At 49.8% G+C, this 17,012-nt stretch overlaps 2 non-coding genes across 2 annotated transcripts; both read left to right on the forward strand.

The window, feature by feature from the left end:
* Nucleotides 1-1,801: 1,801 nt before the first annotated feature.
* TRNAR-ACG (transfer RNA arginine (anticodon ACG)) lies at nucleotides 1,802-1,874 on the forward strand. The gene has a single exon. It is a non-coding gene; the product is annotated as a tRNA-Arg (tRNA).
* Nucleotides 1,875-5,744: 3,870 nt separating this feature from the next.
* TRNAR-ACG (transfer RNA arginine (anticodon ACG)) lies at nucleotides 5,745-5,817 on the forward strand. Its single transcript has one exon. It is a non-coding gene; the product is annotated as a tRNA-Arg (tRNA).
* Nucleotides 5,818-17,012: the final 11,195 nt, after the last annotated feature.

A 17,012-nucleotide genomic window follows, 5' to 3' on the forward strand; every position in this document is an offset into this window, starting at 1 on the left:
TTAAAAAAAGAGTAACCTTCAAGATACTCACCCACACCTAAAAATGCCTCCACAACACCGGACCCCAATACTTCAATGACAGAATCTCCTTCCGCATACCCAAGAGGAACCTCCGATCTGCCGACCTCGCTCTCGCCGAACCCTCGTGCATCTGCAGAGCAAGAACGGGCGACAGAACCTTCTCCTACATAGCGGCCAAGACCTGGAACAGGCTGCTGATTAACATCAGACGCTCCCCCACCCTGCACATCTTCAGAAGACGTTGAAGACCAGGCTCTTCGATTGACCGGAGCTACCCTCCACACCCCCCAGCACCAGGCGCACAACGCCCATTGGACTCACAGGGCTTCTGCCCTCCCCCCTCTCTCCCCCGTCGTTTGTGACAGCCCGGGATGAGACAGCTTCCCGGGCACACACACAGCCGCAGCCGAGTACTTCACAGGTCTTTAAAAGACCTTTTGCTTGTTAATGAGTCTTTGATGGTTTTCACCCCTGCTTAGAGCCCCTGCAGCTCCACTCGCCTTTTGCTTGAAGAAACAGCCCCCCCCCAATTTCTTTCTTAGCCCCCCCCCGAAATTTGACTCTAGTTGCGCCTCTGTCCAGCACCATGAGACCCTCACGGGCAGGGCTCGAGTCAGGGTACCACGCGGGTGGACGGCGTCCCCCCACTTATTTTACCAGGTTTTTCCGGGTGGACGCCGTCCCCCCTGCCCAAAAGCTGGACAGCATTGTGTGAGCAGAGAGCCCGGGTGGGAGGGAAGTTTCCCGTAAATTACCAAAGATATGCTAATATTTGTAATTGGAGACTTTAAGAGGCACCGGTGGTGTGTGCAGGCTGGAGTGATTGGGAGGCGGAGCGAGCAGGCGTTGGCGGTTAACTCTTGGAATGTGTGTCCTTCTGTATCTTGTGCACTTTTGAGCACTTCGTTGTGCAACTGGGGCACCCCCTCGGGGGAGTGGGGGGGAGGGGGGGTTGCAAAGGACATCGAGGAACAGACCAGGGGTAGCAGTGCTGTGAAATGCCCCGTCATCTAAAGGCATATGAATACTCATGAGATTCCTGTTGTGACGTCACTTCCGGTGACAGCGTCCCCCCACTTCTTTTCATGAGATTCCTGTTGTGACGTCACTTCCGGTGACAGCGTCCCCCCACTTCTTTTCATGAGATTCCTGTTGTGGCGTCACTTCCGGTGACCGCGTCCCCCCACTTCTTTTTTTAGGACTTGTGCCCTGCTCACGGGTGAGTAGCGCGCTTATAATTTCCCTGTTTGATTGAAGCCATTAGTCGTGGTAGTTGTAAGTTGTAGGTGTAATGTTAGTTGTTCTATATCTAAATGCAATGACAGAAGCAGCAAGATACCAGTCTGGCAGCACACTCTGCTAAGCACGGAGCCATGGGTTTGTGTATGGCATATAGTAGTTTGTCCGTAGTTCTAAAGCAGTACTGCAAAATGTTACATATTGTTATATATAACGGCAAGAATTGCAAGATGTCAGGCTCCAGCGGCATTTCTGCGGTTTGCCACGAGGGCAGCAGTCACCCCTGCATTGTAGTAGAGTGAGCAGGGTTCTTAAGCTCCACAAACCTATAGGCTGGCTTCAGGGCTGTGATATTGTACTTAGCTCCTCGGACTGTGTGTTTTCTATTGTTAAAGAGGAATGTCTAGAGTACATCGCCACACTCTTACTGCCACACAAGCTTGTATTCCCTCTGCACGAGCCCGCCCTCGAGATGAAACTGATGAGGCGACTCTCGTCTCTCCCATTATAGACCCTTGTTGTGACGTCAGTCTTCAGCAGCGGGCCAGTGGCGCAATGGATAACGCGTCTGCCTACGGAGCAGAAGATTCCAGGTTCGACTCCTGGCTGGCTCGAGTGTGGCGGTGCCTTTTTACATCCAGCAATAGAATAATACAATCATGTAGAAACATTACAAGAAAATACATCCCGTCGATAGACCATCGAGTTCAGTCCTGTGTGATAGTATCAGAAACGAAGCTGTAAACTGCGTTACACAACAGCTGGGCAATTGAATACAAATACATACCGGGAATTTAACGCCAATATTTTTATTTTAAAGTGAGCCATTCACAGTTTCTCTAGAGGTCTGGTTTTTAACTGCAAAACAGGTACCTCGATTTGCCGAAAGGCCCAATATGTTCATGGAAAAATAAATGATAGGGATTTTGTGAAAAAGCACATTTCCTGGCGTGCTCTCGGAATAGGCTTGGACCGTCATGAGGGCTGTCACGGCCGCAGTTGCAAGTGACTTATTCCATTTAAATTGGGCAAAATAACTTGGCCTCTGAGATATTGGTGCATGGCCACCGCTCTAGAAATATAAATAACAAGGGTATTGTGTGGGAGGAACAGTCGTTCTTTGCAGTTGCGATGTCTCACGTTGGTGCAAACAGTCGCATTTCCCGCCACACCGCGCCTAGTTAAGTTGCGAGTTTTGAATGGCTGTTTCCGACCAAACCGAAAAGACTTTGATCCAATCAGAGCAGGGGACACAATATGCCAAGTGACGTCACCACTCTTTGCCCCAGAGAGCAGCAGGATGTTAAAGTTGTTGTGACTGCCATTGCCCGTATATTCTGTGAGTTCCTTAAAATAAATGCTTGTGAAAGACACATATAGCGCACTATTCTAGTTGAACCACATCTAACAGCTCTTGGAGCCACCGGCAGTGTGGGGAGCGGAGGGGGGTACAGCGTGTACTTTATATTTGTTTTCTTGAAACATGACTCACTGGGAGCGGTGTCAACGCGCGCCTGACGCTGCTCCTTGATGCAATACACCGTGTGGGGTGTGCACCTCCTACATTCGGGGAGCTCACCCTTTGCTCCTGTAGGTTCCCACTTTGGCTTTGAAGGACATGCTCACGCTCTAAACTGTTCACTCTCCACCCTCCCTGGAATGTGCAGCTCTATAACTCCGCCCCCACGCCTGTCCCCCAGGAAGGGCCTGCGGCGCAATGGATAACGCGTCTGACTACGGATCAGAAAGTTCCCGGTTCAACTCCTGGCTGGCTCGAACCAAGGCTTCTTTTAACATCTTTAGAAGAATAAAAAATTAGCTAGCATTCGCGCCAAGAATTTTCAATTCTATTAAGGACACGGAGGCGAGGATTATGCTTCTCTTTCATTTACTGCAAACAAACAGCAGCCAATAATTTGGTATGAAATTCCTCAACATAATAAACCCACACTGATACCAGTGTTGTATTTATCACAAAATGCTCTCAGAGGGCATCTTAGAAAAAAGACTAAGTCCCTCGTGTCCAGCTGGCTTGTCTGCATCAGCCTGCCACACACAGGCATGTTTCTGACCCCCTGAGGTGGGACCACCTATGCTCTCGTGGGTCAGGGACAAAGACAGCTTGAGGTTGAGGTGCTTTACACCTACCCCCAAGCATGTTGACTGGAAGGATTCTACCCAGTCAGGTCAGGGGTTGCTCCCTACTGAAAGGAAGGGGACGTACAAGTGGTGTAGTCACCCTAAAACCCTAAAAGGCAAGTAGCCCATTGGCTACCAGCAGCTAGTGCCTGAAATACCCCTAAAGTCAGTATTTTGGGGCATCCCTAAACCTTGATGGTCAAATTCCTGCAACCAACGAAGAAGACGCTGTGTAGCAAAGCTTGAAGACGACAACTGACTTTGCCCCAGCCCTACTGACCTGTCTCCAACTTGAAGAGCCTGCGAAGAAGATGCCGACACCTGTCCTCTGGCAAGGGATTTCCAAGAACTCCAGGAAGACTGCCACTCTTTAACAAAGACCAGATCTCCAGAGGACAGCGGCCCTGTCAAGAAAACTCCAACTTCAAGGACTCAAGATCCAAGCGGATCTGTAACCCCTGCCCACTCTGCACCAGACGCCCATGGCCCAAGTCTGAGTGGCTTACCTGTCCAATTAAGTCTCCCCAGCGATCGAGACCTTCATTCCATCAGTAGCTGACCTCTCCTGGACCCCACAAAGTCGCCTGCAGCATCAACACGAAGGGTTCCCCTGACAATGACCGGCTCCTGTAACGAAAATCCGAGACCAAAAGGCCCCTCTGCATCCTCAGGCCCCCGACCTTGGGAAGCCCAGCCGACGGTGCCCAGGCTTTGTCCTCCATCCCAACTTACCGGTCCAGCCAGTGGTCACCTCTATCCAGCCTCCTGTCCCGTGGCTGCAGCCTCTTTGTGCGACCGAGATCCTCCATTCGTTTGCAATGGGTGTCTGACGCTGATTGCACCCGGCCGCCCCTGTGCCGCTGGTGGTGTAGATTTGGTGCTGCCATATGACCTGACAGATCAACACCGTCGCCTCCAACTGCTTCAACACCCTCCGCATCCTCTGAAAGGCCTTCAAATGGATCCCCCACGAATCATGGAAGACCGTTACCCACGCACTCATAACCAGCAGACTGGACTACAGAAACACAGTCTATGCCGGGATAAACAAGTCTCCGCTTCGCAAACTCCACACCATCGAGAACACCGCAGCTAGACTCGTCCTCGGCATCCCCCAACACGAACACATCATCCAGCACCGGCGTAACCTCCACTGGCTCCCCGTTAAAAAAGAGTGACCTTCAAGATACTCACCCACACCTACAAATGCCTCCACAACACCGGACCCCAATACTTCAATGACAGAATCTCCTTCCACATACCCAAGAGGAACCTCCGATCTGCCGACCTCGCTCTCGCCAAACCCTCGCGCATCTGCAGAGCAAGAACGGGCGATAGAACCTTCTCCTACATAGCGGCCAAGACCTGGAACTGGTTGCTGATTAACATCAGACGCGGCCCCACCCTGCACATCTTCAGAAGACCCTGAAGACCAGGCTCTTCGATTGACCGGAGCTACCCTCCACACCCCCCAGCACCAGGCGCACAACGCCCATTGGACTCACAGGGCTTCTGCCCCCCCCTCTCCCCCCCGTCGTTTGTGGCAGCCCGGGATGAGACAGCTTCCCGGGCACACACACAGCCGCAGCCGAGTACTTCACTGGTCTTTAAAAGACCTTTTGCTTGTTAATGAGGCTTTGATGGTTTTCACCCCTGCTTAGAGCCCCTGCAGCTCCACTCTGCCTTTTGCTTGAAGAAACAGTCCCCCCCCCAAATTTTTTTCTTAGCCCCCCCGAAATTTGACTCTAGTTGCGCCTCTGTCCAGCACCATGAGACCCTCACGGGTGAGTAGCGCGCTTATAATTTCCCTGTTTGATTGAAGCCATTAGTCGTGGTAGTTGTAAGTTGTAGGTGTAATGTTAGTTGTTCTATATCTAAATGCAATGACAGAAGCAGCAAGATACCAGCCTGGCAGCACACTCTGCTAAGCACGGAGCCATGGGTTTGTGTATAGCATATAGTAGTTTGTCCGTAGTTGTAAAGTAGTACTGCAAAATGTTACATATTGTTATATATAACGGCAAGAATTGCAAGATGTCAGGCTCCAGCGGCATTTCTGCGGTTTGCCACGAGGGCAGCAGTCACCTCTGCATTGTAGTAGAGTGAGCAGGGCTCTTAAGCTCCACAAACCTATAGGCTGGCTTCAGGGCTGTGATATTGTACTTAGCTCCTCGAACTGTGTGTTTTCTATTGTTAAAGAGGAATGTCTAGAGTACATCGCCACACTCTTACTGCCACACAAGCTTGTATTCCCTCTGCACGAGCCCGCCCTCGAGATGAAACTGATGAGGCGACTCCTGTCTCTCCCATTATAGACCCTTGGTGTGACATCAGTCTTCAGCGGCGGGCCAGTGGCGCAATGGATAACGCGTCTGCCTACGGAGCAGAAGATTCCAGGTTCGACTCCTGGCTGGCTCGAGTGTGGCGGTGCCTTTTTACATCCAGCAATATAATAATACAATCATGAATAAACATTACAAGAAAATACATCCCGTCGATAGACCATCGAGTTCAGCCCTGTGTGATAGTATCAGAAACGAATCTGTAAACTGCGTTACACAACAGCTAGGCAATTGAATACAAATACATACCGGGAATTTAACGCCAATATTTTTATTTTAAAGTGAGCCATTCACAGTTTCTCTAGAGGTCTGGTTTTTAACTGCAAAACAGGTACCTCGATTTGCCGAAAGGCCCAATATGTTCATGGAAAAATAAATGATAGGGATTTTGTGAAAAAGCACATTTCCTGGCGTGCTCTCGGAATAGGCTTGGACCGTCATGAGGGCTGTCACGGCCGCAGTTCAAGTGACTTATTCCATTTAAATTGGGCAAAATAACTTGGCCTCTGAGATATTGGCGCATGGCCACCGCTCTAGAAATATAAATAACAAAGGTATTGTGTGGGAGGAACAGTCGTTCTTTGCAGTTGCGATGTCTCACGTTGGTGCAAACAGTCGCATTTCCCGCCACACCGCGCCTAGTTAAGTTGCGAGTTTTGAATGGCTGTTTCCGACCAAACCGAAAAGACTTTGATCCAATCAGAGCAGGGGACACAATATGCCAAGTGACGTCACCACTCTTTGCCCCAGAGAGCAGCAGGATGTTAAAGTTTTGGTGACTTCCATTGCCCGGATATTCTGTGAGTTCCTTAAAATAAATGCTTGTGAAAGACACATATAGCGCACTATTCTAGTTGAACCACATCTAACAGCTCTTGGAGCCACCGGCAGTGTGGGGAGCGGAGGGGGGTATAGCGTGTACTTTATATTTGTTTTCTTGAAACATGACTCACTGGGAGCGGTGTCAACGCGCGCCTGACGCTGCTCCTTGATGCAATACACCGTGTGGGGTGTGCACCTCCTACATTCGGGGAGCTCCCCCTTTGCTCCTGTAGATGCCCTCTGAAAAAAGACTAAGTCCCTCGTGTCCAGCTGGCTTGTCTGCATCAGCCTGCCACACACAGGCATGTTTCTGACCCCCTGAGGTGGGACCACCTGTGCTCTCGTGGGTCAGGGACAAAGACAGCTTGAGGTTGAGGTGCTTTACACCTACCCCCAAGCATGTTGACTGGAAGGATTCTACCCAGTCAGGTCAGGGGTTGCTCCCTACTGAAAGGAAGGGGACATACAAGTGGTGTAGTCACCCTAAAACCCTAAAAGGCAAGTAGCCCATTGGCTACCAGCTGCTAGTGCCTGAACCACCCCTAAAGTCAGTATTTTGGGGCATCCCTAAACTTTGATGGTCAAATTCCTGCAACCAACGAAGAAGACGCTGTGTAGCAAAGCTTGAGGACGACAACTGACTTTGCCCCAGCCCTACTGGCCTGTCTCCAGCTTGAAGAGCCTGCGAAGAAGATGACGACACCTGTCCTCTGCCAAGGGACTTCCAAGAACTCCAGGAAGACTGCCACTCTTAATCAAAGACCAGATCTCCAGAGGACAGCGGCCCTGTCAAGAAAACTCCAACTTCAAGGACTCAAGATCCAAGCGGATCTGTGACCCCTGCCCACTCTGCACCAGACGCCCATGGCCCAAGTCTGAGTGGCTTACCTGTCCAATTAAGTCTCCCCAGCGATCCAGACCTTCATTCCATCAGTAGCTGACCTCTCCTGGACCCCACAAAGTCGCCTGCAGCCTCAACACGAAGGGTTCCCCTGACAATGACCGGCTCCTGTAACGAAAATCCGACACCAAAAGGCCCCTCTGCATCCTCAGGCCCCCGACCTTGGGAAGCCCAGCCGACGGTGCCCAGGCCTTGTCCTCCATCCCAACTTACCGGTCCAGCCAGTGGTCACCTCTATCCAGCCTCCTGTCCCGTGGCTGCAGCCTCTTTGTGCGACCGCGATCCTCCATTCGTTTGCAATGGGCGTCTGACGCTGATTGCACCCGGCCGCCCCTGTGCCGCTGGTGGTGTAGATTTGGTGCTGCCATATGACCTGACAGATCAACACCGTCGCCTCCAACTGCTTCAACACCCTCCGCATCCTCCGAAAGGCCTTCAAATGGATCCCCCACGAATCATGGAAGACCGTTACCCACGCACTCATAACCAGCAGACTGGACTACAGAAACACAGTCTATGCCGGGATAAACAAGTCTCCGCTCCGCAAACTCCACACCATCGAGAACACCGCAGCTAGACTCGTCCTCGGCATCCCCCAACACAAACACATCATCCAGCACCTGCGTAACCTCCACTGGCTCCCCGTTAAAAAAAGAGTAACCTTCAAGATACTCACCCACACCTACAAATGCCTCCACAACACCGGACCCCAATACTTCAATGACAGAATCTCCTTCCACATACCCAAGAGGAACCTTCGATCTGCCGACCTGGCTCTCGCCGAACCCTCGCGCATCTGCAGAGCAAGAACGGGCGATAGAACCTTCTCCTACATAGCGGCCAAGACCTGGAACAGGTTGCTGATTAACATCAGACGCGCCCCCACCCTGCACATCTTCAGAAGACCCTGAAGACCAGGCTCTTCGATTGACCGGAGCTGCCCTCCACACACCCCAGCACCAGGCGCACAACGCCCATTGGACTCACAGGGCTTCTGCCCCCCCCCCCCTCCCCCGTCGTTTGTGGCAGCCCGGGATGAGACAGCTTCCCGGGCACACACACAGCTGAGTACTTCACAGGTCTTTAAAACACCTTTTGGTTGTTAATGAGGCTTTGATGGTTTTCACCCCTGCTTAGAGCCCCTGCAGCTCCACTCTGCCTTTTGCTTGAAGAAACAGCCCCCCCCCCAATTTTTTTCTTAGCCCCCCCCCCGAAATTTGACTCTAGTTGCGCCTCTGTCCAGCACCATGAGACCCTCACGGGTGAGTGGCGCGCTTTTAATTTCCCTGTTTGATCGAAGCCATTAGTCGTGGTAGTTGTAAGTTGTAGGTGTAATGTTAGTTGTTCTATATCTAAATGCAATGACAGAAGCAGCAAGATACCAGTCAGGCAGCACACTCTGCTAAGCACGGAGCCATGGGTTTGTGTATAGCATATAGTAGTTTGTTCGTAGTTCTAAAGTAGTACTGCAAAATGTTACATATTGTTATATATAACGGAAAGAATTGCAAGATGTCAGGCTCCAGCGGCATTTCTGCAGTTTCCCACGAGGGCAGCAGTCACCTCTACATTGTAGTAGAGTGAGCATGGTTCTTAAGCTCCACAAACCTATAGGCTGGCTTCAGGGCTGTGATATTGTACTTAGCTCCTTGAACTGTGTGTTTTCTATTGTTAAAGAGGAATGTCTAGAGTACCTCGCCACACTCTTACTGCCACACAAGCTTGTATTCCCTCTGCACGAGCCCGCCCTCGACATGAAGCTGATAAGGTGACTCTTGTGTCTCCCGTGGCTTATAGACCCTTGTGACGTCAGCCCTTAGCAGCGGGCCAGTGGCGCAATGGATAACGCGTCTGCCTACGGAGGAGAAGATTCCAGGTTTGACTCCTGGCTGGCTCGATTGTGGCGGTGGCTTTTTACATCCAGCAATATAATAATACAATGATGTATAAACATTACAAGAAAATACATCCCGTCGATAGACTATGGAGTTCAGTCCTATGTGATATCATCATAAACGAATCTGTAAACTGCGTTATACAACAGCTGGGCAATTGAATAAAAAGACACACTGGGAATTTAACGCCAATATTTTTGGTTTAAAAGTGAGCCATTCGCGGCACCGTTTGAGAAGGTTCTTCCACCCCATCTAACTCTCCTAGTCCTGTTCACCTGAAGAAGGCCCAAGGTACTAGATCTTACGGCACGACCGGGAGTATAGGGGATCAGCATTTTTTGGATATCTTTAGCTCCTCCCCCGAAGATAGCTTTGTGGACCAGGCATAACGCCTTAAATTCCACACATTGTTGTACAGGAAGCCAGTGTAGAGCTCTAATTCCCGCCAAGGTGGATTGGTCTCTAGGAATGTTCAGAAGCAGTCTCGCGGCAGCATTCTGTAATGACTATAACCTACTCAGCTGGGCCTTGTTTATCCCCAATAGTAGGGCATTACAGTAGTCAAGCTTGGACAGCAGAAGGGCCACCACCACTGCCTTTCGTAGTTCCTGCGCCATTAAAGGGAAGATCTTTCTCAAGGTCCTTATTAGGAAAAAGCATGACGAGGTAAGGCTATTCACCTGGGCCGAGAAATTTAGCTGACTGTCGAACAGAACACCAAGGTTTCTCACCTTGGACACGGGGTGGGGGCATTCGCCAGCCTTCAGGGGCCACCAGGAGTCATTCCACAGGGATTGCCCCTGACCAAACTCAATGATCTCTGTTTTGTCTGTGTTGATCTTCAGGAAGCTATGGTTCATCCAGGTCATGATTTCCAGAAGACACGTGTGAAATCTAGCGGCTGTATCATCTGACTGATTGGCCGTCGCGATTATAAGCTGGGAATCATCCGCATAGGACACTAGGGCAAAACCATGCTTCCTGATGAGTCTGGCCAAGGGGGTGACATAGATGTTAAACAGCGTAGGTGACAACGCTGATTCCTGAGGAACCCCACAGGGAAGATGGAAACTGTCAGACTGAAAGCCGTCCCAGTATAGGCTCTGTTCCCTGCTCTCCAGGAACGATGAGAGAAGGGACAGAGCTGGGCCCTCAATGCCGACCTCCTGTAGTCTCTGTATTAACACCGTGTCGTTCACGGTGTCAAAAGCTGCTGACAGATCTAGCAGAACGAGAATAGCCCTACCCCCTCTGTCCACTATTCCTCGGATCTCCTCGGCTGCTACGAGCAGAGCTGATTCCGTGGAATGCTGTGAGCGAAAGCCATGCTGCATGGAGTCTCGCAAATTGTGGGTATCGAGATAGTCCTTCAGTGCCCTGTTTACTGAGTTCTCCAAGATTTTAGCTGCTATGGGCAGAGCAGCAATCGGGCTATAGTTCTTGGGTTCAGAGGGGTCTAAAGTGGGTTTCTTCAATGTTGGCCTGATCGTAGCTCTCTTCCAACTGGATGGATAGCTACCTGACTCCAACACTTGGTTGATTAAGGGAGTTAATTCATCTCCGATTCTATTTGCAGCCAAGTGCAAAATCGTAGGAGGACAGGGGTCTTTAGGTGAGCCTGATTTTGTAGCAGCAATAAGTTTACATGTTTCTTCATTAGTGATTGCTGGGAAGTTCATCAGACTGGGATGTATTATACCCTTCTCGACCAGAGGTTGCGCTAGCTTATCTGGGCTCTGGCGAGTGTTCAGAAGATCATTGTAAATTAGTTGGACCTTGTGCCGGAAAAATGTGGCAAATTTATTGCACATGTCTTGATCAGGCTGGAACATGTTAGCCTGCTGCAGTTTGGAGAGCAGGGTAACTGTTTTGAAGAGCTCCTTAGTGGAGTTACCTGCTTCCTCAATCTTGGTGGTATAGAACAGTCTTTTGGCAGCAATTATTGCGTCTCTATACCGTTGAAGGGCACGATTGTAACTTATTTTCTTGTCTGAACTATAGTCCAACGTCCAAAGGCGCTCAGCCTTTCTGCAGATTACCTTTAAACCTTTGAGCTCAGAGCTATACCATGGAGCGGAGGGTTTTGATCTCCTAACAGTTAGCAATGTTTCAGGAGCCACCGCGTCAGCTGCTGTCGCGAGCCATTTGTTGAAAACAAGTGCTGCCTCAGTATTGTCTTTACTGAGCAAGAGAGGAGATTGGCCAAGGGCCATATTCAGACTATCGGCTTGGACCCTAGTCCATTGTCTGGTCTTTACCTTTGATGGTTTCGGATGGGATTGATGTGTTGGTAGGACAGACTTAATAATGAAATAGACCGCTTTATGGTCTGACCAAGGAATAGCGATAACTCTGATCAGGTCCATATCTATGCTATTAGCGAAAATACCATCTAATGTATGGCCTGCTTGATGGGTGAGTTCGTTTACTAATTGGCTGAAGCCAAACGCTGCCAGATTGTCAAGAAGTTTGCTGGAGTCCGGGTGGTTAGTTAGTTCCAAAAGATAGTTAAAATCACCAAGAATAATGAAGGGCTGGGGGTCGACACGGGATTCCAGATGTGTCATTAGTGCTTGTGAAATAGAGGTCCTAGGACCAGGTGGGCGATAGATCAAAAGTCCCTGAAACTTAAAGAAATTACTTAGGTATATAGTGAAGTAAAACGCTTCTGCAGGTAAGTCAGAGATAGTTTCTATTCGCATCTTCAAGTGGTCCCGGTGGACTATCGCTATACCACCCCCTCTCCCACTCACTCTATCGTGTGTGGTAACGGCATAGCCCTTGGGAAGTGCTCCGTTCCAGTCTGGACCCGAAGCGTTGTCGGTCCAGGTCTCAGTCAGGAAGTCTATATCAGGCGTGGTGTTTTTACTGACGGACCGCACGTTTAGCAAAGCGCAGAGTAGTTGCTGTTCCTGACCTAACTTAGTGACTGCATATGGGTATTGCCTAGGCTAAGTCTTGAAGGAATGTAAAGCAGCTTGTTTTATCAGTCTATAATCTCTTGAATGGTCAAATGAAAGGACAACCACACCAGGTATATATTCAAAATATATGTATTTAAGATAAAACACACCCCTCTAGTCTCTTTATGAGACTGGAGTTCGAAGTACTTAGTTTACAAGTGAGCAATCATCAGTAATAGCACAAATACACGTTTGGGCCCTAGGGGCGTACCAAACCATATACCAAAAAAGTGGTATAAGAACCACGGCTGAACTGGACACAAGGCCTAGAGCCTGTAGAATCGCTGGGACCCCAAGGAACCACCCAAGGTAGTGACAAAGGGGACCCACGGGGAATGTATGCAGGGAGTGAACCCAACAACGGGTTCCCGTTATCTTCTATGGGCAATGTCGCGGTTGGAAATTTAAAGATTAGGGACACTTAGAATCGAGTCAGGACCAAACCCTTTTGGACTTAAGAAGTTCTAGGGCTAGTACCCACGGGAGCACCGGAGTACTCGAGTTACCTCACCCAGGGAAGCCGGGTGCATAGGTGTCTTTTGGTGTTGGGTCGCGTCGTCGATTGCAATGGAAGCCTGCAAAAAAACTGCTGCTGCCATGAAGAGGAGAAGTGTCCGAAGAGATCCAAACCTGGATCTGGGATGGAAGGAACCTGAAAGCAGAGGGGACAGAGTCTGGGTCACTAGCTAGTGACCGAGGGCAGGATGGACCAATGCCCACATATGTCAGGTGCTTCAGGTGAGTTGACGGGTGTCTTGACTCTTCAGCCACGAGGTCCAGGAAGCGTCAACGAAGTCCATGAGCCGGAGTCGAGCTGTCCTACGAAGTCTGTCGAGTGCTGCGGTGTCGGCGACCAGATTGGACCCAACAAACTGAAGTACTGGGTATTTTAAGCCCAGCGGTGCAGGGGAACACACCCTATGACTTCGGGGTTCTTCCTGTTTCAGACCTACAGAAACACAGAGTCTTCTGGGTGAAGTCAAAGATCAGTTTATTGGCTGCAGACCAATTACAGGCGTCCTAGAAGTACAACAGCGTGTATGTTCTCAGGAGACTGCTAAAAATCACAGAAACGGGCTTCTCCTTAAATACAGAATTTCCTGCCTCAGGCATACATTCTTTAGTTTATGATATGGCCATTACATGTATACATTTCAAACGAAAAGGCAGAGTCATGATGACCCTCCCACATTCCAGTTAAGCCAGCCCGCAATTATTTACACAGCAAAGCTCAGATCCCACATCAGATATCGATAGGCCCCAATAAACATGAGCATCTCCTGTTTTGGGAAACAAGCCATAAAGCAGGAACAGTCAGGTGTGAAAGAGATTAGCTGGAGGCTTGTGTAGGATGAAAAGACTTTATGGTGTGTCAAGCCCTGATGCTAATCACAGGTGGCCAGAGGACGGGGAACTCGTGAGACCAGTTTGACCTGGGGCAGCGGAGCCAAGCTGCCCAGGTCACAGAAAAGTCAAAGAAAGCCACATGTGCTCTGAAAGGCCCGTTTTCGCTTCATGCTATATAGCCTATGTGAGGGCAACCATAAGATGGCCACCGATACAAAATGGAACCCACGCAGCGATGTAAAATAGCGTATACACAGTGCATTCATAGCTAAAACGTTACAAAAAGCACTTGTACATACTGCATTAACCATTCGCGGTTCACTATTACCGAGATAGACAGGGGTAGGGCCCTGCCTCCTACGCGGTCCCAAATTCTAAAGTACGACAAAGCCTTGGCAACGGCAAGTCACTGGAATTCAGAGAAAGGACTGCGGTGCAGACCAGCAAGGTCTGAGGGACTCACCCAGCAAGGGTAAGTCAGGGCATGTCTGGAGCAACCAGGAAAGCCCAAGTAGAAGAGGAGTTGCCTTCGTGGGGACCTAGTAGCCAACGGGCTAGCGATCGCGAAGGATCCTTGAGCGGTCGCACTTGAAACTGGCCCATGGGTCACTCGTGGAGTGGATGCCAGCAATCTTCGGTGCAGGAGGTGCTCAAGGCTGGGGCTACTCGGAGCCCAAAGCAAAACTTCGAGGAAGTCCCAGAAGATAGTGTTGCTGCAAAAGTTCACGGTGTCCAGGGGTCACTCCTTGACCCCAAGGTAGATTTCTTCCGTCTTCTAGTCGAAATAGAAAGTCGAAGGTCCATGATATATGATGCAGAGTTGCGTCCAGGCTAATCTAAAGTCGCAAGGACCGGGTTCCCATACTTATACTAAGTTTGGGGGTTGGACCTACTCTAGGGATCCACCTATGGGAGGGTTTGGAAAGAGGGGTGGTTACACCCATTTCCTTTGTCCAGTTTCGCGCCAGAGCAGGGGCAGGTAGCCCCTGCAACCGGTTTGAACTGGACAATGCACAGGGACACTAAATGTGCCCCCAGTGCAGGACTTCAAAGCACCAGAGAGTGCTCCCGCTCAGCCCCAATACACATCTGCCTGTCTGGGGAGGTGGTTACACCTCCCTTCAACAGGAAACCTATTGTCCAGGCCTCCCCTGCTGGAGTTACGGTCAGCAGCAGGAGGCCAGACCAGTGTCTGTGGCAGAGACATCCATTTTGTGATGCCAGGGCTCAGGAAAGTCCTACCGGGTTAGACCAGTGTGAACATGTCTCTCCCTCTAGAAGGGTGGAATGCTACCCCCGCCACCAGAACTGGCGGGGGGGTAGTATTCCAAAGCGTTTGACACCAAACACGAATTGTTTTGATGCAGCTACTCCAAAGTTAGTATTTACTGCGAGGTTATAATGCACTTAAGAGTATATGGTATGGCTGTAACACAGAACAGCCATAAGGAAGGATTTCCGAAAGCTGCAGAGGGGCTCAGCTCATGCTTGGGCACCCTCTCACACAAAAACAAGCACTCTCCCTTCAGGATTGTCAAGGCCTGCCATAGGAGTGACTTATAGGTTTATATGTGTCTGTATATATATGTGGATATAGGTAGCCTATACCACTGTAAGGGATGAAAGCACACCCTTACCCAGGCTGCAGTAGCAGACCTGTGGTGTCATTTTGGAGTGCTTCCCAGGGGTGGCATAATACATGCTTCAGCCCCTGGTAGGCATCTGAGGTACCTATGCCCTAGGTACATAGTATACCATATACTAGGGGCTTATAAGGCACTCCAGAATCCAATTATATATGTTCCTAATGTACATGGAAACTATTTTAGAGAGGAAGCAGCTAGGCTGGGGCCCTGATTAGCAGGGCCACAGCCAGACTAAGGTCGAAAAACAGTGAAACACCAGCAAAAAGTGGGGGTACCCATGTGAAGCAGATCCTATTCTCCTACACAACCCCCCCCAACGCAGGGACATTAAACTAACCTTGATCAGTAGAGTCTTCATGTTCTAAGTGGAAATACCTAGAGAGTCCATCTCCATTGGCATGGTTACTTCCAGGTCTATGTTCCAATGTAAAGTCCATCCCCTGTAGGGAAATGGACCACCTAAGCAGTTTGGGGTTTTCACCCTTCATTTGTTTTAGCCATAAGAGGGGCTTATGGTCTGTCTGAACAAGGAAGTGAGTACCAAACAAGTATGGCCTCAATTTCTTCAGATCCCAAACCACAGCAAAGGCCTCCCTCTCAATGGCTGACCAAGGTTTCTCTCTAGGGGTCAGCCTTCTGCTTATGAAAGCTACTGGCTGATCCTGACCTTCATCATTCAATTGTGACAGTACAGCCCCTACCCCCAATTCAGATGCATCTGTTTGGACAATGAACTTCTTGGAGTAGTCAGGACTCTGCAGAATGGGAGCAGTGCACATGGCCTGCTTCAGGTCATCAAATGCCTTTTGACAGCTAGCTGTCCACTGAACCTTTTTGGGCATCTTTTTAGAAGTTAAGTCCTTCAAGGGTGTCACTATTGATCCATACCCATTGACAAATCTCATATAGTACCCAGTCAGGCCTAAGAAGGCTCTGACCTGAGTCTGGGTAGTTGGAGCAACCCATTCCATTATGGTTTGGATTTTGCTCTGCAATGGTTGAACCTGGCCTCCACCTACAAGGTGGCCCAGGTACACAACCTGACTCTGCCCTATCTGGCACTTAGTAGCCTTGATAGTTAGACCTGATTTTTGCAGGGCCTCCAGAACATTCCTCAGGTGCACCAGGTGATCCTCCCAGGTGGAGCTAAAGACAGCAATATCATCTAGATATGCTTCACCAGGCCTGTAAGGACTTGATTCACCAACCTTTGGAAAGTGGCAGGTGCATTCTTCAAACCAAAGGGCATTACCACAAATTGATAGTGCCCACTAGGGGTAGAAAATGCTGTCTTTGCATCCTCAGCTAGTCTGATCTGCCAGTAGCCAGCTGTCAGGTCAAATGTGCTTAGAAACTTGGCTGAGGCCAAAGTATCTATTAACTCATCTGCCCTGGGGATGGGATGGGCATCAGTCTTAGTGACTGCATTGAGACCCCTGTAGTCTACACAAAACCTCATCTCTCTTTTCCCACCACTGGTGTGAGGTTTAGGTACCAGGACTACTGGGCTAGCCCAAGGGCTAACTGAGGGTTCAATCAAACCCTGATCCAACATCTTTTGGACTTCTGTCCTTATACAGTCCCTGACACGGTCATGTTGCCTGTAGATCTTATTCTTCACAGGTAGACTGTCCCCAGTGTCCACTTCATGAGTGCACCAGGTGGTCTAACTTGGAGTCAGAGAAAACATATGTCTA

Source organism: Triturus cristatus, chromosome 8 (assembly GCF_964204655.1).
Source record: "Triturus cristatus chromosome 8, aTriCri1.1, whole genome shotgun sequence".
NCBI classification, from domain to species: Eukaryota; Metazoa; Chordata; class Amphibia; order Caudata; family Salamandridae; genus Triturus; species Triturus cristatus.